Source organism: Saimiri boliviensis, chromosome 6 (genome assembly GCF_048565385.1).
Source record: "Saimiri boliviensis isolate mSaiBol1 chromosome 6, mSaiBol1.pri, whole genome shotgun sequence".
NCBI lineage: Eukaryota > Metazoa > Chordata > Mammalia > Primates > Cebidae > Saimiri > Saimiri boliviensis.
In genome coordinates, this window is record NC_133454.1 from 51,218,753 (window position 1) to 51,237,105 (window position 18,353).

Genomic DNA, 18,353 nt, shown 5'->3' on the forward strand with positions numbered 1-18,353 from the left:
AGCTAGTGACATGGGGCTTAATAGACAAATCTACTTAGTGGAAAAACTCTTAGTACGTCACCTGCTTCCCTACACTGACTTCTTTCTGAGACCAATGATGCAGGCACTTTATAGGAAGATGGGTTCAGAACTCTGTGGCATAGGGCTCTTCATTGTCCTCTGCAAGTCTAGTTAGTTTTCTAGACAGAATAAAGTGAAGACAACATGTTAAGACAGATTACAGTCTGTGAGCCTAGCTTTGCTCCATAGCACCTCCTTGGGACAGAAAACTCCCTGGGTTTCTGTTTTTTAAAATTAATTAATTAATTAATTTTAAAGGCCAGCAGCCTATTGAGCTGAAAGCCTCAGGGGCTAACAGCTTTCCAGGCTGAAGGCCTTTTTTTTTTTTTTTTTTTTCCTTTTCTTTTAAATAAGGAGTCTCACTCTGTTGCCCCGGCTCGAGTTCAGTAGTGCGACCTTGGCTCACTACAACCTCCGACTCTTGGGTTCAAGTGATTCTCATGCCTAAGCCTCCCCAGTAGCTAGGATTGCAGGTATGCACCACAATGCCCAGCTGATTTTTGCATTTGTAGTAGAGAGATGACGTTTCATCATGTTGGCTAGGCTGGCTTCAAACTCCTGACCCCAAGTGATCCGTTCACCTTGGCCTCCCAAAGCACTGGGATTACAGACATGAGCCACTGTGCCCTGCTACTCCCTGGGTTTCTAATCGTGACAACAATAGGTAACTGACATGACCTGGTATGAGCATGTGGCTGGCACCATGCTAAGTACTTACCCGTGTTTAGGCCTGTTGGATCCTCACAAAAACCAAATGAGTTAGATGTCACTGTTGTCACCATTGTCCCCATTTTAAGAAAGAAAACTGAGTTTAAGAGGCATCACGTGATTTTCTAAGTCTGATGGCTAGTAACAGACCTGGGAATCCTATTCAAATGGGTTGTAGCTTAAAATTATTTGGTTACCATCCTTCAATACAATGGGAGCCATTATGAAGATGAAAAATGTCACATGTGCAAAGTCTAGGAACCCCAGTCTAGCTCTTGGACCTCTCCTTACCCTCGACATTCGTCCTCTTTCACTATTTTCACTGTAGGGGACTGACAGGCTGCTTGGAGGTTTTTCCGGCAGGCAGTCAGCACTGACTTCGCCTGTCAGGCGCAACACCGTAAATAACATATTTTAAGCAAAGAACACCCCAGCAACCCAATAATGCATGTCTAAAGGCATTTTGACGTTGCAGAGATACAGTAATACTTTTATGCTTTGTTTAAAGAAATTGTTTGCAGCATATTTGTAGTGAAATCACTCCAAAGAGTTTATTTTGGATGATTGATTTATAGGAATCCGGCTCCCATACCCAGAGGATGACACGTAAATCATATCTTCTTTTCATTTATAATAAGGAACAAAATGATCATATTTTGACAAGTCTGATCATTTTGGGGGTTGAGCAGGTTCCCTCAGTGGGCTCAGTCTATAGCTCACAGAACTGATAGAATATTATTATGTCTCATTAAAATCAGCTGCAGCTGCTTCAGATGGCTGCCCCAAAGAAAACAAAGCTATTGGTGGTTTATCCTGGAGTAGTCAGTCTACCTACTGATTTTTAAGAAGGGGACAAGTGGAAATCTTTTTAGTTGTGCTTGCCAAAGCCCGTCTTCCCTGGGTTTGAACTTAGAACATCTCCTTAAAACAGGCAGCCCCTACCTAGGGCTGACATCAGAAGACTTTCTGTGTCTTGTCCTCCGCGTTGATGCTGCTGCAGCCTCTGGCCTTCTGACCCCACACAGGCTGCATCACATTTCCAGGCCTAATGGGAATCTTAACTGCCCAGGCTTAACGGGGAGGGTGACATTTGCTGTTTTGGCACCTGCCCTCTCACTCAACCAAACAAGCTGGTTTTGTAGCTCTCATTTGTTTCCAGATTCACAGCTGGGGCAGAAGCTGCCTGTGTCACATCCCCAGAATCTGTGCTGTTATTTCCATATTTGTGTTCAGCTGCGGAGGCTGGGCTTTGGGTCATGCTGAGTGGAGTCAGCCTTCTACCCTGTCTGAAAGTCTCTCACTCCCCTACAAAAGACGGCAGGACTCCTCTCCTGGTCTCCCCATCCACTGGGCTGGGGCCTGATCCTGTACTGCTCCCACTTCTCGAGAAGTGAGTTCAGTCTGTGAGAGCCACACAGTGAAAAGACCAGAAAAGTTCTCCCGGAACAAAACCTCACCAAGTTCTCAGGGTCCGTGGCAGTCTGTGTAAGAGCAGTACGGTGAAAGAGCTTCCTTCTCTCATCTCCCTCTTTCATCTTCCCTAATCCCCTCCCCTCGACTTATCTTTTTTTTCTCTTTGCCTCCAGCCCCCCTCCTCTTTCTATTCACTATCAAGAACAGCCAATTTAGCGGGCGGCCATACAGTTCCCGCAGAAGGCCCCGGGATCAGTGGCTATGGGGAATGGCACAGCCAGAAGGAGAAATCAAAGATGAAATGAGCATTCGGATCTTGCTGAAACTGAAGCTGAGCACCCTTTATACATTATTCATGTGTGACATTGTCACCCTTTTCTCTACACTCTCCACTGAGCTACAACAGAGTCTTGAATCCTTGTGGCTTTGAAATAATTTGCACAATGACACTGATCTATCTTCAGCCTTGCCGACACCCCACACAGGACCAAGTTCTGGTCTGGCTCAGATATAGCTGCATGTCAGGTCAGCATGAAACCAAAATCATACCCTTTTGGCAAGACACTTCTCCAAAAAAAAAAAAAAAAAGACACTTCAAGGAAGTGGGTAACAAAACAATTTGCATTTGGTGTTGCTCTTGATACCTGAACCAAATGGTCAAAATCCTAAGGAACAAGGGATCTTGACTGGATTATTTAAAACTGTGAATTACTGACCTTGGGCAAGTCCTTAGATTTCCCCGAGCTTGGATGTTCCATCCCCAAAACTTGGAGTTCATAATGACTTCCTTACAGGCATGCTGTGAGGACTGAATTAGTTAATACGTATATGTGGATATGCTTTGTAAACTATAAAATACTGAATTAATATAAAAGCAATTTAAAAAGAACGAAGTGTATTAGGCGTTCACGATGTGCTTGCCATTATGCTATTGGCACTTACTTGCTCATTTAATCTTCAGAGAAATCCCCGTGAGGTTGATACTGTTTTTCTCCCTCCCTTTTTTTTCGTGTCAGGCAGGTAATGCACTGATGTTGGAATAAGGCTTGAAGGAGGCACATCTGACACGTGTGTCGGAACACCCAGTCACTCTCTTATCAACTACAAAAGGACCTCCCCTTTCTTAAAGATGAGGAAATTCAGGAGGCTCAGAGAGATGGTTAAGGGAAGTCCAAAGCTGGGATTCCAGTCCAGGCTGTCTCTTCCCTCTCACTCTGCAGGTACCCATTCCTGGTCTAGGAGCAGTTAACTCTCCTGGCTTTGTGCACAAACCCAAATGTGGATTTACCAACATGTCCAATATTCGGCGACCCTCCTCGGATTTCTCCTAAGCTGGAGGCAGTTAGATGTCTTGGGCCTCTACTACTTCCTTTGTACCGGTTTTCCACTGACCTGAATGAGCAGGCCAGTGACTATTTTCAAGGTTGGTTGGGAAGAGTTGGTTCTCAGCTTGGGATTCCCAGAACAGATGCACTTGGGAGCCTCCTCCTGGCCTCTACCTCTGCGGAGCCCAGGACCAATCTTTTGTCCCAACTCATTTTCTCAGGAACTTATCGAAGGGAGCTACGCCCTCACAAGAGTAAGCTACCATCTCCAAGAGCCAGCACAGAACTTCGGGAGTGCTAAGTGTGAAGAGAAGCGGATGTGTGTGCAGCCCGTTTGATGGAGCCCATGAGAGATCGTTTCAGAGGATCACAGTGACAGGACACTTAGCCCTCCTCACAGGCGTGAGTTTGGAATAATTACCCAGGGCAGACTCTCTGAAAGAGGAGGTAAGCTGGCTAAGGCTCTTAGAAGGCAGGTCTGATGACACTGCTATCTATCAGTCCAAGGCTCAGGACGTGCAGGGTCGGGTATTAGCTGATTATCTGATTCTGTCAGCAAACAGCTTTCAGCAAGTCCACAGAGCCAGCCCCCAGTTTTCCTCACAGAAATGCTAAGCTTAGACAGTTGCAAAGGGTCCTGGTATGAAGTTCTGCCCCTGGAAGGTGTCCTGGGTATTTACAGTATCAGGGTTGGAGGCAGATCCTGCAGCTCTGAAACACCTTCCAAACTTCATGTGGCCACATGGTTCTGGGAGATTAGGCCATGGGAATCTGTGGTTTCCCTCACTCCTGAACTTGAACCTCTGATTCCCTCTCCAGCTGGAGCCTTTAATACAGTCAGTCTACGGACATAGTCTGGGCTGTTGAAAAGCTTTCCACCTGCAACCTTGCTGGAAGTGGAAGAGAAGGACAGGAGGTGGGTGAGGAAGAGCCATTTCTGTGACAGAAATCAAGGCCAAGCTGGTAGACATGCAGGTGGACTTGAGTGGCAATTCTTTCCAATCAGGAGAGGCCCAGATGACAGGAGGAGGCACTAAGTTTAGACATAAAAAAGCACTTACTTGGTTTTGAAGGCTAGCCAGGATACCTCTAACAAATGTGTTATAATAACTCAATTTTATCATTTACTATATTTACTGTATTTTATTGTTCTATGATTTTTCTTTTTTTTTTTTGGAGACAGGATCTCTGTCACCCAGGCTGGAATGCAGTGGGGCAATCTCGGCTCACTACAACCTCCGCCTCCCAGGTTCAAGTGATTCTCCTGCCTCAGCCTCCTGAGTGGCTGGGATTACAGGTGAGTGCCATCACACTCAGCTAATTTTTGTGTTCTTAGTAGAGACGGGGTTTCACCATGTTGGCCAGGCTTGTCTCGAACTCCTGACCTTGAATGATCTGCGCACTTGGGCCTCCCAATGAACTTTTAAATATTATACCACTTAATCCTTCCGACTACCCTATAAGACAGGCATGATCATTAGATTTCCATTTCACATCTGAGAAAGCTGAGGTCCAGATAATTTTTCTTTCTTTTTTGTTTTTTTGGAGACGAAGTCTTGCTCTGTTGCCCAGGCTGGAGTGCAGTGGTGTGATCTTGGCTTACAATAGCATCTGCTTCCCTTGTTCAAGAAATAATTCTGCCTCAACTTCCCGAGTAGCTTGGATTATAGGTATGTGCCACCACTCCTGTCTAAATTTTTTTGTAGTTTTAGTAGAGACAGGGTTTTGTCATGTTGCTCAGGCTGGTCTCAAACTCCTGACCTCAAATGATCCACCCACCTCAGCCTCCCAAAGTGCTGGGATTACAGGTGTGAGCCACTGCAGCCAGCCAGGTCCAAACAAGTTAACTCATCTAAGGTCAGCAGTACAAACAAGAATCAGAATGCAGACCTAGGCAATTTGATGCCAGACTCCAGGCTCCTGACTGCTGCTCGCCAGCGGCCTCCATAGAAAGAGTAAAGAAATGCTGGGGAGAGCTCCATCTGACCTGGCTCGGTACACACCCAGGAGACAGAGGACTTCATGGAGGGCGTTCAGCCTGTGGGGATCTGCGAATGTGGCATTGTTACTGATGCGGCTCCTTCCTTTTCTCCTTTCCCACCCAATTTCTCCATGTAGCACCCCTCCCACAAGCTGGCGGGAGGGTGGAAGTGAGGATAAAGGATCCTTGAGGGACGCTGAGTCCAGCCCAGGTTGCCTCTGCCCTCATCTGCTCTGTTCTTAGCATAGGTGCCTGACTCCTACCTGTTGAGTTATAGGCCACTGACTTCCAAGTCAGCCAGGAAGACAGCCATCTTTTCCACTGATCCTCTGCCCTGCGCTATCTGGCAAAGTGGTACCCACTGGACCCCGCAGCTCTGGCTCTGCTGGAACTCCCTCACAGCTTAGCAGGGGTTTTAAATCTGGCCCATGAGGTCTTGTCAGTTTCAAGAGCCCCCCCCCCGACCTTTTAATAAACATTTCCTTTGTTATCAGAATTATTTCCTAATTCATTCCCTTCTGTCCCTGAAAATCTAAATCCTATTTAAGTTAATGCCCTTCATTTTCATTTATAAAGACAGATACAAAATAATTATTTCCTATCTCCGTGGTTTCCTTATCTTCTCCTGTCCCAATAATGCCTTCAGCAGATGAACATTTCCCGTCAGTTGAAACAGTTGGAGTGTTTGTTTGTTTGTTTGTTTTTCACGCTTTAAAGAAGAAATATAAAATGCCTTCTCGGGCTTTGTCTCTTCCCTTCTCCTCTTTTCTCTTTCTGCCTTTCTCAGCTCTTTTCTTCTCACTATCTGCCTTTCTCTCCAGGAGCCCCTCTCTTCCTCCTGTGATCCCCACAGTGCCTTCTCTCTCCCTCTCCTGTGCCCTCTCCTGCTGTCCTGGCCCTTGCCCAGCCCAGCCTTGCTGGGTGCCTCTCATTTTCCTGTTGGTGCTGCAATCTCTCTGTGGCCTCACATCTGAATTTCATCAGCCCCTGAGCCTGCCTTTGAGCTCAAGTCCCCCCAGCTAGTAAAATTGGTTTGGATGAGCAGATGCAGTCTCAAAAAGAAACATTCTTTGGTTTCCTCTCATGAAAACTAGTGAGCAGAGAATTCACAGTTCCCTTCTCGGGGCACCTCTTTGAAGTGTTTGATTGAAAGGAGAGGGGATGGAAAGGGATAGGGTGATGGGGGTTGGTAGTGGCGGGAACAAGGATTCCAGCTTTAATTAGCAACTCTGAAACCAGTGACCCAGGCTTCCGGCCACCCGCGCTGTTCCTTGCCCATCTGGGTAGGGGCGATGCTGACTGTGATTTTTGGCTGTCTGTGCCAGATCCAGTCTTCCACTCTCCTCCCTTTTGTTTATAAAACTCAACGCACAGTATAAATCTGGGGTTTGAGAGACAGTCATTAATGGAAGTAGGCTGATTTTAAGGGAACCTGTTCTGTTCTCAGGAAAGAGTTGTTTAAATCCTAACCATTAGCACATGCTGAATGCCTTCGATATGCCAGCTATGTAAATGATCTCATTTACTTCTCATTAGGATCCTGTGACCTAGGCGCTACTGTTTCCCTATCGTATGGTTGAGGAAACTAAGGCTCAGAAAGACTGGAAACTTGCTTACGGCCCTCAACCAGACGGGGTACAGCCGGGCCTCAAATCCAGGTTTTGCTTCATGTCCCTTGCTCTCTGACATCCAGGCCTTCAACAGAAGGGATTTCTGTTACTCCTCTGGCTTTCAAGTCTTTGTCAAGGCCAAGAAGGAACTGTGAAGGGCTCTTCTGTGACGGTATCTAACAGGTGATCTCTGAGATCTTTTACCTTTGCTGGAGAATGCAGATTACAAGGCACAGAGATGTGAAAAAACCCACAAGAGAAAAATGCCTGAAAGCATGGTGCTATGGTGAGGTCAAGGACTGATGGATGGGGAATGGGAGGTACCTACATCAAGTCCCTTCGTTTCGTAGTCAGGGAAACTGAGGCCCAGCAATGAGCGGAGGTTTACTCTTGCCTTCACTTGGCTCAGCAGCTTAAATTTGCTGATCTAGCTCTGCCCTACAGAGAGTTTTCCTTCATCATATGGAGGGAGATGTGGAAGCCACCTGGGGGTCACCCCAGGGTGGCTAGGAGACTTAGAGTGCAGAAGGGGCATAGGATGGCCAGCAATGGCCAGAGGCTTCAGGATAAATGAGCAGTCATGAGGTAACACTTCTAGACTCCTAAACTCTGAAAGGGTAAGAGTCCCCATGGCCCCAAGTCATAAAAGAGGTACCCATTTTTGGTCAGTGGATGGGGCTGGTTAGCAAGTGCTGCCTTTCTTCTGGCTCCCCGGTCCGGGGTACCCGGTCAGGCCTTGAGGAGCAGATGACCTGGTTGCTCATATCACTTGGGCTCAGCAACATGCACAGGACCTTAAAATACCATCAGTACAACGATTGTGCAGCTCAGGCTGAAGGGCAGGAAGGATAATGTCAGCAAGGAGGGTCTCATAGCTGGAGACCATTTGCAAAGCAGTGCAAATCAAATAACTTTCACAGAGTGGGACACAGGGACCCAAAACCTTGGCAGCTGGAAGAACATCTCCCCAGTTTGATGTTTGAAAAGTGGTAAGAAGCCTTCCTGTCTCCCTGTCATCCTGTGTTGCTACCATTAGAAGCATTTTCTTGATTCTAGGAAGCACCTCTAAAAAGATATACACGTAACTATTAATAGTGAAGAAGGGCATGTTAAGCCAGAGTGTAACTGGTTTGATATGAAGCCATGAAGGACTGGGGCTCCAGGACAAGTATGATTTGGTAGGTGTGTGAGTTGCTAACCACGGGGCAGAGGGTGGATTTTTGAAATTATCTGAGCATAAGTTCATTCCGTCAGTGGGGAATCAGGACCTTGGAGAAGGAGAGGAATGGGAGAGGGCTTAAGCAAGGGAGAGGCAATCCCGCAATGTGTCTTTCTACACTTCCTGTGGAGCGCTAATGGGATGTAGAGGCGTATTAATAAAAAGGCTGTGGAAGGACAAAGGAGGAAGCCATTGACATGGTGTTTTCTGGTAGAAATCAGTTAAACCTTCATACGGGAAGTAATATTTGAACAATGTGAGGGGCGTGGCCAATCTCACATTGTTCACGACCACTGTTCTGGGGTGAAGGGAGATGTTGCATAGTGCAGAGAAGAGCAAAAATGGTCTGGGAATGACCAGAGCTGGGTTCTGGTACCATAGCTTCAGTTTCTGGTCCCATAAAATGAGGGTGTATAGTTACTGGTATTTTCCAAACTGCCATTTATGCACACACTATTTTCATAAGTTTTGTCAGATCTTCAAATATATATTTTTTCAATTGGCTTACTTTTTTTTTTGAGATGGAGTTTCATTCTTGTTGCCCAGGCTGGAGTGCAATGGCGCGATCTCGGCTCACTGCAACCTCCGTCTCCCGCGTTCAAACGATTTTCCTGCCTCAGTTTTCCAAGTAGTTGAGATTGCAGAGATTGCATGCATGCGCCACCATACCCAGCTATTTTTATATTTTTTGTAGAGATGGGGCTTCATGTTGGTCAGGCTGGTCTTGAACCATGTTGGTCAGGCTGGTCTTGAACTCCTGACCCCAAGTGATCCACCCATCTTGGCCTCCTAAAGTGTTGGGATTACAGGCATGAGCCACCATGCCTTCCCTCAATTGGCTTAGTTTTAAAATTTGTCCTCACTCTGAACCTACTAACGGGTTTGCTGTGGGAGTCGTACTTTCTTTTATGCATATTGAAATAAACTATTGATTTCATTTAAGGCTTATCAGTGTACCACCTAAAATTCCCTATTGTGTTACCAATTCAGGAAGTCTGGGCCAAGTGATTACGGTCCACTCCTCCCAATCTCTGTGGTTCTATGATGTTTTACAGAGGGGAATACCTTCTTTTTCCTTTCTTTTTTTTTTTTTTTTTTTTTTTTGAGACAGAGTTTCACTCTTGTTACCCAGGCTGGAGTGCAATGGCCCGATCTCGGCTCACCGCAACCTCCGCCTCCTGGGTTCAGGCAATTCTCCTGTCTCAGCCTCCTGAGTAGCTGGATTACAGGCATGCGCCACCATGCCCAGCTAATTTTTTGTATTTTTAGTAGAGACGGGGTTTCACCATGTTGACCAGGATGGTCTCGATCTCTTGACCTTGTGATCCACCTGTCTCGGCCTCCCAAAGTGCTGTATTTACAGGCTTGAGCCACCACGCCATGCCTTCTTTTTCCTTTCTAAATGGAGGACAGGATTTGCAGAAGCTTTGAGTCCCTGCTGGGAGAGAGAAAAAGATCTGAATGTTTCATGGATGCTGAAGCCAGATTCTGAGAGGAATGACAAAGTCATTGCTAATTGCAGCCAATTACTCTATCGGGTGGTACTGGTAGGGAAAATGACTTCAAGTCTAGAGTTGCCTTGGAAAGAATTACCATACTGGTAAGTAATTTTAACTCAAGTAATTTTTAATGTGAAAATTTGCTACAAGTACTTTGAGAATTTAAAAAAAAAAAAAGAAGCCCATGTCTTTATTGGAGCATAATAAGGCAGTTTTTAATTAGTAAGCTAAGCTACTAGACACACCTATAATTTGGGGTATGAAGAAGAAACGTTTACTATGTATTCTTTATTTCTTTCTCCATTTTCTGAAGAGTGGAATTAGGTTCTTCAGTTTTCCAGGGACTGAGAAAACCCACTGGAAGGTGCCCTATGGTTTCCAAGAGACCTCACTTTCTCTTCAAATCTTAGTCTAAAGGCACAGACATCCACTGAAAAGGAACAAGACTGTGTCTTCAGCTGCAGCTTCTAATTCCTCCTGTGTCTTCTCTTAGCCATGAGAGAGTGGTTGGTTTCTTCTGTTTCCTCTGTGCCTCAGTTTCATCATCTGTATCATCATCTGTATAATGAATAGGAAGCAAAATGGTCTCTCTCTCTCTCTCTCTCTCTCTATCTCTCTCTCTCTCTGTGTGTGTGTGTGTGTGTGTGTGTGTGTGTGTGAATTCTAAGTTGCTGCTACATCTTTTTTTTTTTTTTTTTTGAGATGTAGTCTTGCTCTTTTGCCTAGGCTGGAGTTCACTGCAACCTCCATCTCCTGGGTTCAAATGAATCTCCTGTCTAAGCATCTGAGTAGCTGAGACTACGGGCTCAGGCTACCACATCTGGCTAATTTTTGTATTTTTAGTAGAGATGGAACTTTGCCATGATGGCCAGGCTGGTCTTGAACTCCTGACCTCAGGTGATCCACCAGCCTTGGCCTACCAAAGTGCTAGGATTACAGGTGCGAGCCACCGTGCCTAAGCTGCTGCAACGTCTTTAAGCAAATACAGACATGATATTATATAATAAATTCTCACTTACTAAATACCTAGTAAACACTACCATTGTCCTTTAGTCCATTCATCTATCCATTGATCCACATTTTCAACAAATAAGTATCATGTATGTGCTGGATGCTGAAGGAGATACAAAAGAAGTGTAAGGGAGAGTTTTTGCCCTCCAAAACCTTATGATCTATTTTTTTTTAATAAAAAGATGTTTATGTATGATAGTTAACTAGCAACATGATTTAGCAGAAGCCAGTGAGACCAGGAATGATGCAGAGGATAAACATTCTAAGAAGTAACCGTTTATATTATATAGTTTCAAACAGCTAGAAAAATATTGAATCTTCCCAGAACAAAGAAGTGATAAATGTTCAAGATGATGGATATGGTAATTACCCTGATCACTATACATTACATATGTATCAAAACATCGCTATGTGTCCCATGAACAGGTGCAATGATTATATGTCAATTAAAACAAAATGAAAAGAAAAAAGAAAAAAATGCTTTAAAAAAGAATTTAGAGAAGGAGAGAAAGACGTTTGTAGGGGGATAGAGTAAGAAACAATTGAGCAATTTGAGCAGGGTATTGAAGGATGAATTCCACTTATGTTGGCAGAGAAAATGATAAAGGTTAAAAATTGGGTATTTTCAGCCAGGTGCAGTGGCTCACTCTTGTAATCCCAGCACTTTGGGAGGCCGAGGTGGTGGATCACCTGACGTCAGGAGTTTGAGACCAGCCTGTCCAATATGGTGAACCCCCCATCTCTACTAAAAAATACAAAAATTAGCAGGGTGTGGTCGCAGGTCCCTCTAATCCCAGTTACTCAGGAGGCTGAGGCAGGAGAACCGCTTGAACCTGGGAGGCAGAGGTTGCAGTGAGCTGAGATCATGCCATTGCACTCCAGCCTGAGCAAGAGGAGCAAAACTCCATTAAAAAAAAAAAAAAAAAAAAAAAAAAGAATTGGGCATTTTCGATAGAGTATCAGCTCTGCCATCTACTTGCTCTGGGACTTTTGGCAAAACTGTTAACCTCTCTTATCCTCAATGCTTTCTTCTGTAGAATGGGAGTTGAGCTGGTTGCTGTTAAACCTTATGATCCAGTGAAAAAGAAATCTAGACAGGGAAGAGCATGAGTGATTTCAGTACAGAGGCAGGGGAAAGACAATGACCTTCAAATGACCTTTCCTAATATGTGCAGAGTGACTGTTCTGCATCAGGAAGCATGGGCTATGTTTGAATTGAGGGCCATAGCCTGAAGGTATGATCTGAATTCCCTTTCCCTGGACTGGAAGAAACACAGTCTCACTATCTTGCCAACAACTGCCTGTGGCAAATTCAGTACCCGGCTTGATGCAGCATTTAGAGAAATTTTTTCCATGAAAATAAAAGTTCTTGCTTAATTATTCAGCACACTCATGCATTTAAAAATACTGTCCACTCTCTAACTAGCTGTCTTTTTAATAAGGCTTCTTGTCTCCCAAGGAGCTCGGCTCCCATTGTCTAAGGCTTCTTTATAAAGAACTCTGGGCCAGGCATAATCCCAGCTGTCCCTGGGTTTAGCGAGAAGCTTCCTCAGGCAGAGTGAAGTGTCTGAACTGCTTTTCCACAGAGATATGAGGAAGGCACATTTAAGCTCCCTAGGGGCTGGTGTAGGCAGAGTGTGGACGGGGGTTAGAAAATGAGCCAAGGTCATTTGCCCTTAGTGTGGCTGATGAGTTTTAGGGGATCAGAAAAGTCTTTCTCAATGCTGTTTCTTGATCCAATTTATTGTATCCATTCATCTGACATCACTCCTCTGGCCATCCATCCAACACATATTCATTGCATACTCTGTACCCAACACTGTTCTATGTCCTGAGACCATCTATACAGAGAAGAATCAGTGTAGGACAATTTTCAGAGGAAACTGGGAATTTTTCTAATGGCCTAGAGACCTTGCAATTTTTGCCTTTCTCTGATTTATTTATCATCTGATTTCTTTGGAAGTTTCTTGATGCATGCATGGCATTTGGGAGACCTGGCTCCACTGAGGGAGGTTATCTCATCATGAGGAGGGAGTCAGACCTCAGCTCCTGGAGGGCAGAACCTTGTTTGTCTTCATGCACAGTTCAGCTGAGCACTAGCTCAGCAGAAGGTCCGTAACTGAAGGATCTGGATGGTTTTTTTTTTTTTTTTTTTTTTTTTGAGATGCAGTTTCGCTCTTGTCACCCAGGCTGGCGTGCAATGGTGCGATCTTGGCTCACCGCAACCTCCACCTCCTGGGTTCAGGCAATTCTCCTGCCTCAGCCTCCTGAGTAGCTGGGACTACAGGCGAACGCCACCATGCCCACCTAATTTTTGTATTTTTAGTAGAGACGGGGTTTCACCATGTTGACCAGGATGGTCTTGATCTCTCGACCTCGTAATCCACCCGCCTCGGCCTCCCAAAGTGCTGGGATTACAGGCATGAGCCACCACGCCCGGCCAGGATCTGGATGGTTAAATGCTATTTATCAAAACAGCAGCCCACTTAGATGCCACGGTTGCAGCATCTAATGCAGTCACCAGCCTATATGTGTCCCCTTAATATTCTAGCCTACTTCCCCAGTCTCCTTGCTGAAGATGCCAGGAACAGCAACATCAAAGAAAGAAAAAGTGCCTGAAGTTGGAATAGTGAGTCATTCAGGAGTGAAGCCAGAGAACTGGGAGGGGCTGTCACTTTGCCCGTGATCCTGCCAGAGGGTCTTTTTTTGGCCACCATTTACCTTTTCTGAGGAGCTGACTTCTTTCTAGCAGGGGTAGAGATATGGGCTGAGTGGTGGTGGTTTGAGAAATGGAGTTTGCTGTCATCTCCTACTCTGGACCACAGAAGGCAGTTCAATCATTTGATTTCCACAACTGAATAGAGGACTGTGAGAAGAAAGTAGCATTCAGAAAGAATTTGGGTAGACATCTGGGAGGACTTCCTGACTACTAAGGTCCCAAAGAGACTGCAAAGTTACTGAATTAGCCATGACCATTGGTTTCTTCATCTGTTAAACTGGGATAAGAGTACCTATCATGAAGGTGGCTGTAACAACAGGATTTAAAGAGATAATGTATCTGAGCACCCCAAGCACAGTGGTTGACACATAACAAACACTTAATGCTTGTTGAATCTCGAATCTGAGTATGATTCCTACAGAGGAAAGAGAATCTTCTAATAGAAGGCAGCCTCTAAGCTGGACCGTGTAAGTTCCTAAGAACCTTTTGGCCAATAGGATACTGCTTTTCAAGGATTTCCCCCATGGACACTCCATCTTGCAAATAACTCTTCTGATATCGACTTTAAAAATAAAATTATTATCCTGAGCCTCTTTTGGAAACATAAAAAACAAAGTGCAAAGAGATCACTGCCTTTCTCAGATTCTGCGATTTGCCCTTCCCAAGCAGCGAGAGGTCTCCAGAGCCATTGGCACTGAGGCCTGAACGTAAGCTGTGGTTTCTGAGCAGATAGGAGAAAATAAAACTACAGTATTTTGTCAATAAGTGCATTAACTCTGTATTGCTAAGCTTATTCTTTCCAATTCCCTATTCTTTTTTTACATCAAAAGTTAAAAGAGTAGGGATTCTCTATTTTGTCCTACTCAAGACAATAGAGAATAGGATGGCGTTACAGCAGTGTGGATTTATAATACACATCGGCAAGAACTTAGAAAAGAAGGGATGAAAATTGGACTGGATAGCTCGAGTTAGCCTGAGATACTTTTTCAGATGTCTTCAAGAATGGGAGAGGCTACTAACTGCTATATACCTCATGCACGTGCCTCATAAGATTACCTTGTAAGATTTCTTCCAGGTCCAAGATTCTCTAGAGACAAGGCTGAGAAACAGTTGTCATACTTAACTTCAGAAGCTGCTGAGTGTGGCCCGGGTCAGAAGCGGTCCCTTCAAAGGGTGTTTTGTTTCTGCTGCCATTTGGTAAAGGGAGGCACCGGGCTGGGAGAATTGTTTGACAAGTGAGGTCAGGGGAATGGCAATTGTTGATCCCACGTGGCTAGAAAGCCTCCCAGTGAAGGTAAACAGAAGTGGAGATAGATCAAGGGATCAGGGGTCACTCCATTAGAAGGCCGACAAGGCCAGCTGTCTTCTAGAGTGTCTGGAGGGAGGGGTGCTGGTATGATTGACCTCAGTCTCGAGATGGAAGCAGGAGGGACAAAGGACAAGAGTATCAGGATGGAGGAAGGAGACCACAGCAAGACTGAGAAAGGGGCATCTCTAGCCTAATTGCTGCACATGGGTACTGCTAGCTTGGGCAGGTAAGCCTTGTACTGCAATTGTGCCAAGTGGAGTTGAGAGGCTGGCGAAAAAAAAAACCCAATTTACCCGTTTGCATGTGACATTTGCATCTCATTTGCATATATTCACTTAATGTCAGATGTGCACAACTTTCCAGCTCCTGCTTTTCCGCCTCCCCAACCTCCACCTAGTGCCCTCATCTCCTTCTTTTCTCAACACCTCTTCCTCCACCCCATGAGTTTTTTTCTCCTCATTGTGTGCTCTCCCTCCTACAGAGTAGTATGAAGAGTACAGCTTTGGCTCTGGGTAGACCTGCACTTTTGTCCAGTTACCTCCACATACCTGTCTTTTGAACCTTAACAAACCTGTGGTCCCGTGTATGCTCATCTGTAAAATGGGAACAATAATATCGATCTCTCAGAGTTGTTGTAAAGAATAAAGTCAACAAAATTAGCATAAGGCACCTGGCCCTGCAGGAGGAACTTGACAAGAAGTACCAGTTCTGGTCCCAGTCTCTCTTCATGCCTTCTATATCAATTTAGGGAAACCGTGGATCTGGAGTTGGTGTTTTCCTTGGAACTGACGGATAAGCCAGTTGATTCTTTAAATTGTCGTATTTCTTGGTCACGTGTCTAAGCTGCATTTACAGCCAGGGAAAGGGGAGGAGGCACAGTGTTAGCAGCAGTGTTCCTTTTGGAGATCTTCCAGTGTCCTCTAACTGAGGTCTTTTCTCATTCCTCTTTCCAGTGTCTGAAGCCTGAGGCTTCCCTGGTTCCCGATCTTAGGGGAGGGCAGGCTGCTTTCTCTGCAGCCCCCCAGCTTCACAGCAGCCTGATCTCCAAAGCCTGGGGCACACCCCAAAATCCTTGGCTCCACCAGTGTCCCTGATGAAGATGCCTGGGTCAGCTTCCGAGAACCTCTTGCTTCTCTATCCAAACAGCATCCTGGCATCTCTCCAGGCCCTGGCTTCAGAGTTTATATTTTGGGAGATGTATAGCAAGGAGAAAATCGTGAAATCTCTGCTCTGCATCCTGAGAAGTCACTTCTGTGAAACTCTCCATATCCTCATCAGTTTTAGTCAGCCATTTTCTTTTATTCTCTGAAGGAGGCGTCCCCAGACTTTTTACACAGGGGGCCAGTTCACTGTCCCTCAGACCGTTGGAGGGCCGCCACATACTGTGCTCCTCTCACTGACCACCAATGAAAGAGGTGCCCGTTCCTGAAGTGCGGCGGGGGGAGCCGGATAAATGGCCTCAGGGGGCCGCAGTTTGGGGACGCCTGCTCTGAAGCAAGGGCAAGGAGTTGTATTGTAAAATGATAATAGCTAATGCTAGAATAACATTTACTACGAGCCCCTTACTGTTCTTAGCACTCTATGTATATTATTTCATTTAACTCGCATGACAGTCTTATGAAGTAGATATCCCCATTTTACAGATGAGACTAAGAAGTTAAAAACTTGTCCAAGGTTTCACAGCTAGGAATGGTGGAGATAGGATTTTAATCTAGGCAGGGAACTCCAAAATTCATTTTCTTAACCACTTATCATGGTGGATTAACATGGGGAAGATGTATCCAGAATGAAAAGTAATGAAGGTTTCCATGTTTGTGATAAGAAATAACAAAGTCATGTTTTAGTAAGCGGGATTAGGTGAGACATCAGGTAGAACTTTTACTTGCAAGAATTAATAGCAGGGCCAACAGCATCATATGATATCCTGCTGCCAAATGGTGGCTCTCTTGGAGTCTGCAAAAACTACATGTTCCTCTGTGTGGGAGGAAAGGCGATGTCTGTAGGTGAGGAGCTGGGACTGGGAAGAGGATTAAAGATGTTTGGAAAGTGATCAGAGAATCAATCAATCAATATTTGTTGAGTATTATGTATAGGGTACTTAAATAAGAATTTGCTGAGATTTTTTCTGGGCAAGGCCTTATGCCAGGCACCAAGGCAGGATGGGCCAGGTCACGTCCTTGGGCCCTTTCCAGGTTCAGAAGACCTTAAAGCCTCACTCTAGAGTCGCATTTACTATGAGCCACCTACTGTTCTAAGCACTCTGTGTATATTATTTCCTTCAACTCTCATGACAGTCTTATGAAGTAGATATCCCCATTTTACAGATGAGACTAAGAAGTTAAAAAGTTTGTCCAAGTTTTCACAGCTAGAAATGGTGGAAACAGGATTTTAACCTAGGCAATGAGCTTCAAAATCCATTTTTTTAACCACTTGTCACAGTGGATTAACATATAGAAGATGTATCCAGAATGAAAAGTAATGATACAATTTCCAGGTTCAGAAGACCTTAAAGCCTCATAGTATGGGCAGGTGGAGGGCAGATTTGATGGCTTCTACTATTCCCTCTTGTTTCTACCATGTGTGGTCCAGATCTCAGTCTATGCCTTCTCAGGTCCAAGAACCCTTACCCCTGGACTGGGACAGTACCACAATCTCTGGACTCAATCCAGACTTGGTTCCAGGCCTCCTTCCCAAGTGAGTTTGAGTAGAATAATGTCCCTGATCAGCAGGTCTGTGAGGCTGTCTTCCCTCATTTCCCTCTAAAGGCTCATTTGAACCTTATCTACTCAGTTTTTAGGCGGGTTTAGTGTCAGTTCTTTTAGACTTTTTATTTGGTCATCAATTTATAGGAGAGTCATTTAGTCACTTAGTGATTCATTTATTCTCCCAACAGTTATTAATAGTCTCGTATGTGACAGACCCTGTGCTCAAACCCAGGGATGCAGACATCAAAGAGTTCTGTCTGTTTTGCTCTCAAGGGTCCACTGTCTAGTGACGGAGACAGACAACTTCAGAACAGGTTGTACTATGTCCCCAGAACCATCCTGGCTTAGGGAGACAACCTAGAAAATCTCTTGATCAGGGCCCCCCATTGATTCTTTATTTTTAGTACGGCTACATTTGCCATCCATGGTACCAATTAATTAATTAATTGCTTTTTATTTTATATTCTGGAAGTTTGGGTGTTTTTCAGGGGGGAAATGCAAATGTATGCAAATCAGCACACAAATTTATGCAAAGACAACATGGAAATGTGTCCCAAGATTTTTTTCCGGGGAAAAAAAATCTGGAGGCCTTAGCCAGTCCCTCAGTAGGCTGCCTGTTCCCAGGCCTGTCCTGTCTTCCCTTTTGTTTGGGTTCTTAATCTGTGCTGGGCTCCCTGCCTGGCCACTCTGAGGTCAGCAATCCAGGTGGGCAGGTGGCAGCCTGGCCATCCATTATCCTGAAACCTCTCAGCTTCCTGAGCCACCAGAAAGCTCCCTCACTCCCTGTAATCGGC

The 18,353-nt window shown here is 45.1% G+C and overlaps 1 non-coding gene across 1 annotated transcript; it reads right to left on the bottom strand.

Moving 5' to 3' along the window:
- Window positions 1–3,191: 3,191 nt before the first annotated feature.
- LOC120364852 (small nucleolar RNA U13) lies at window positions 3,192–3,294 on the bottom strand. Its single transcript, XR_005579987.1, has one exon. It is a non-coding gene; the product is annotated as a small nucleolar RNA U13 (small nucleolar RNA).
- Between the last annotated feature and the right edge of the window lie 15,059 nt (window positions 3,295–18,353).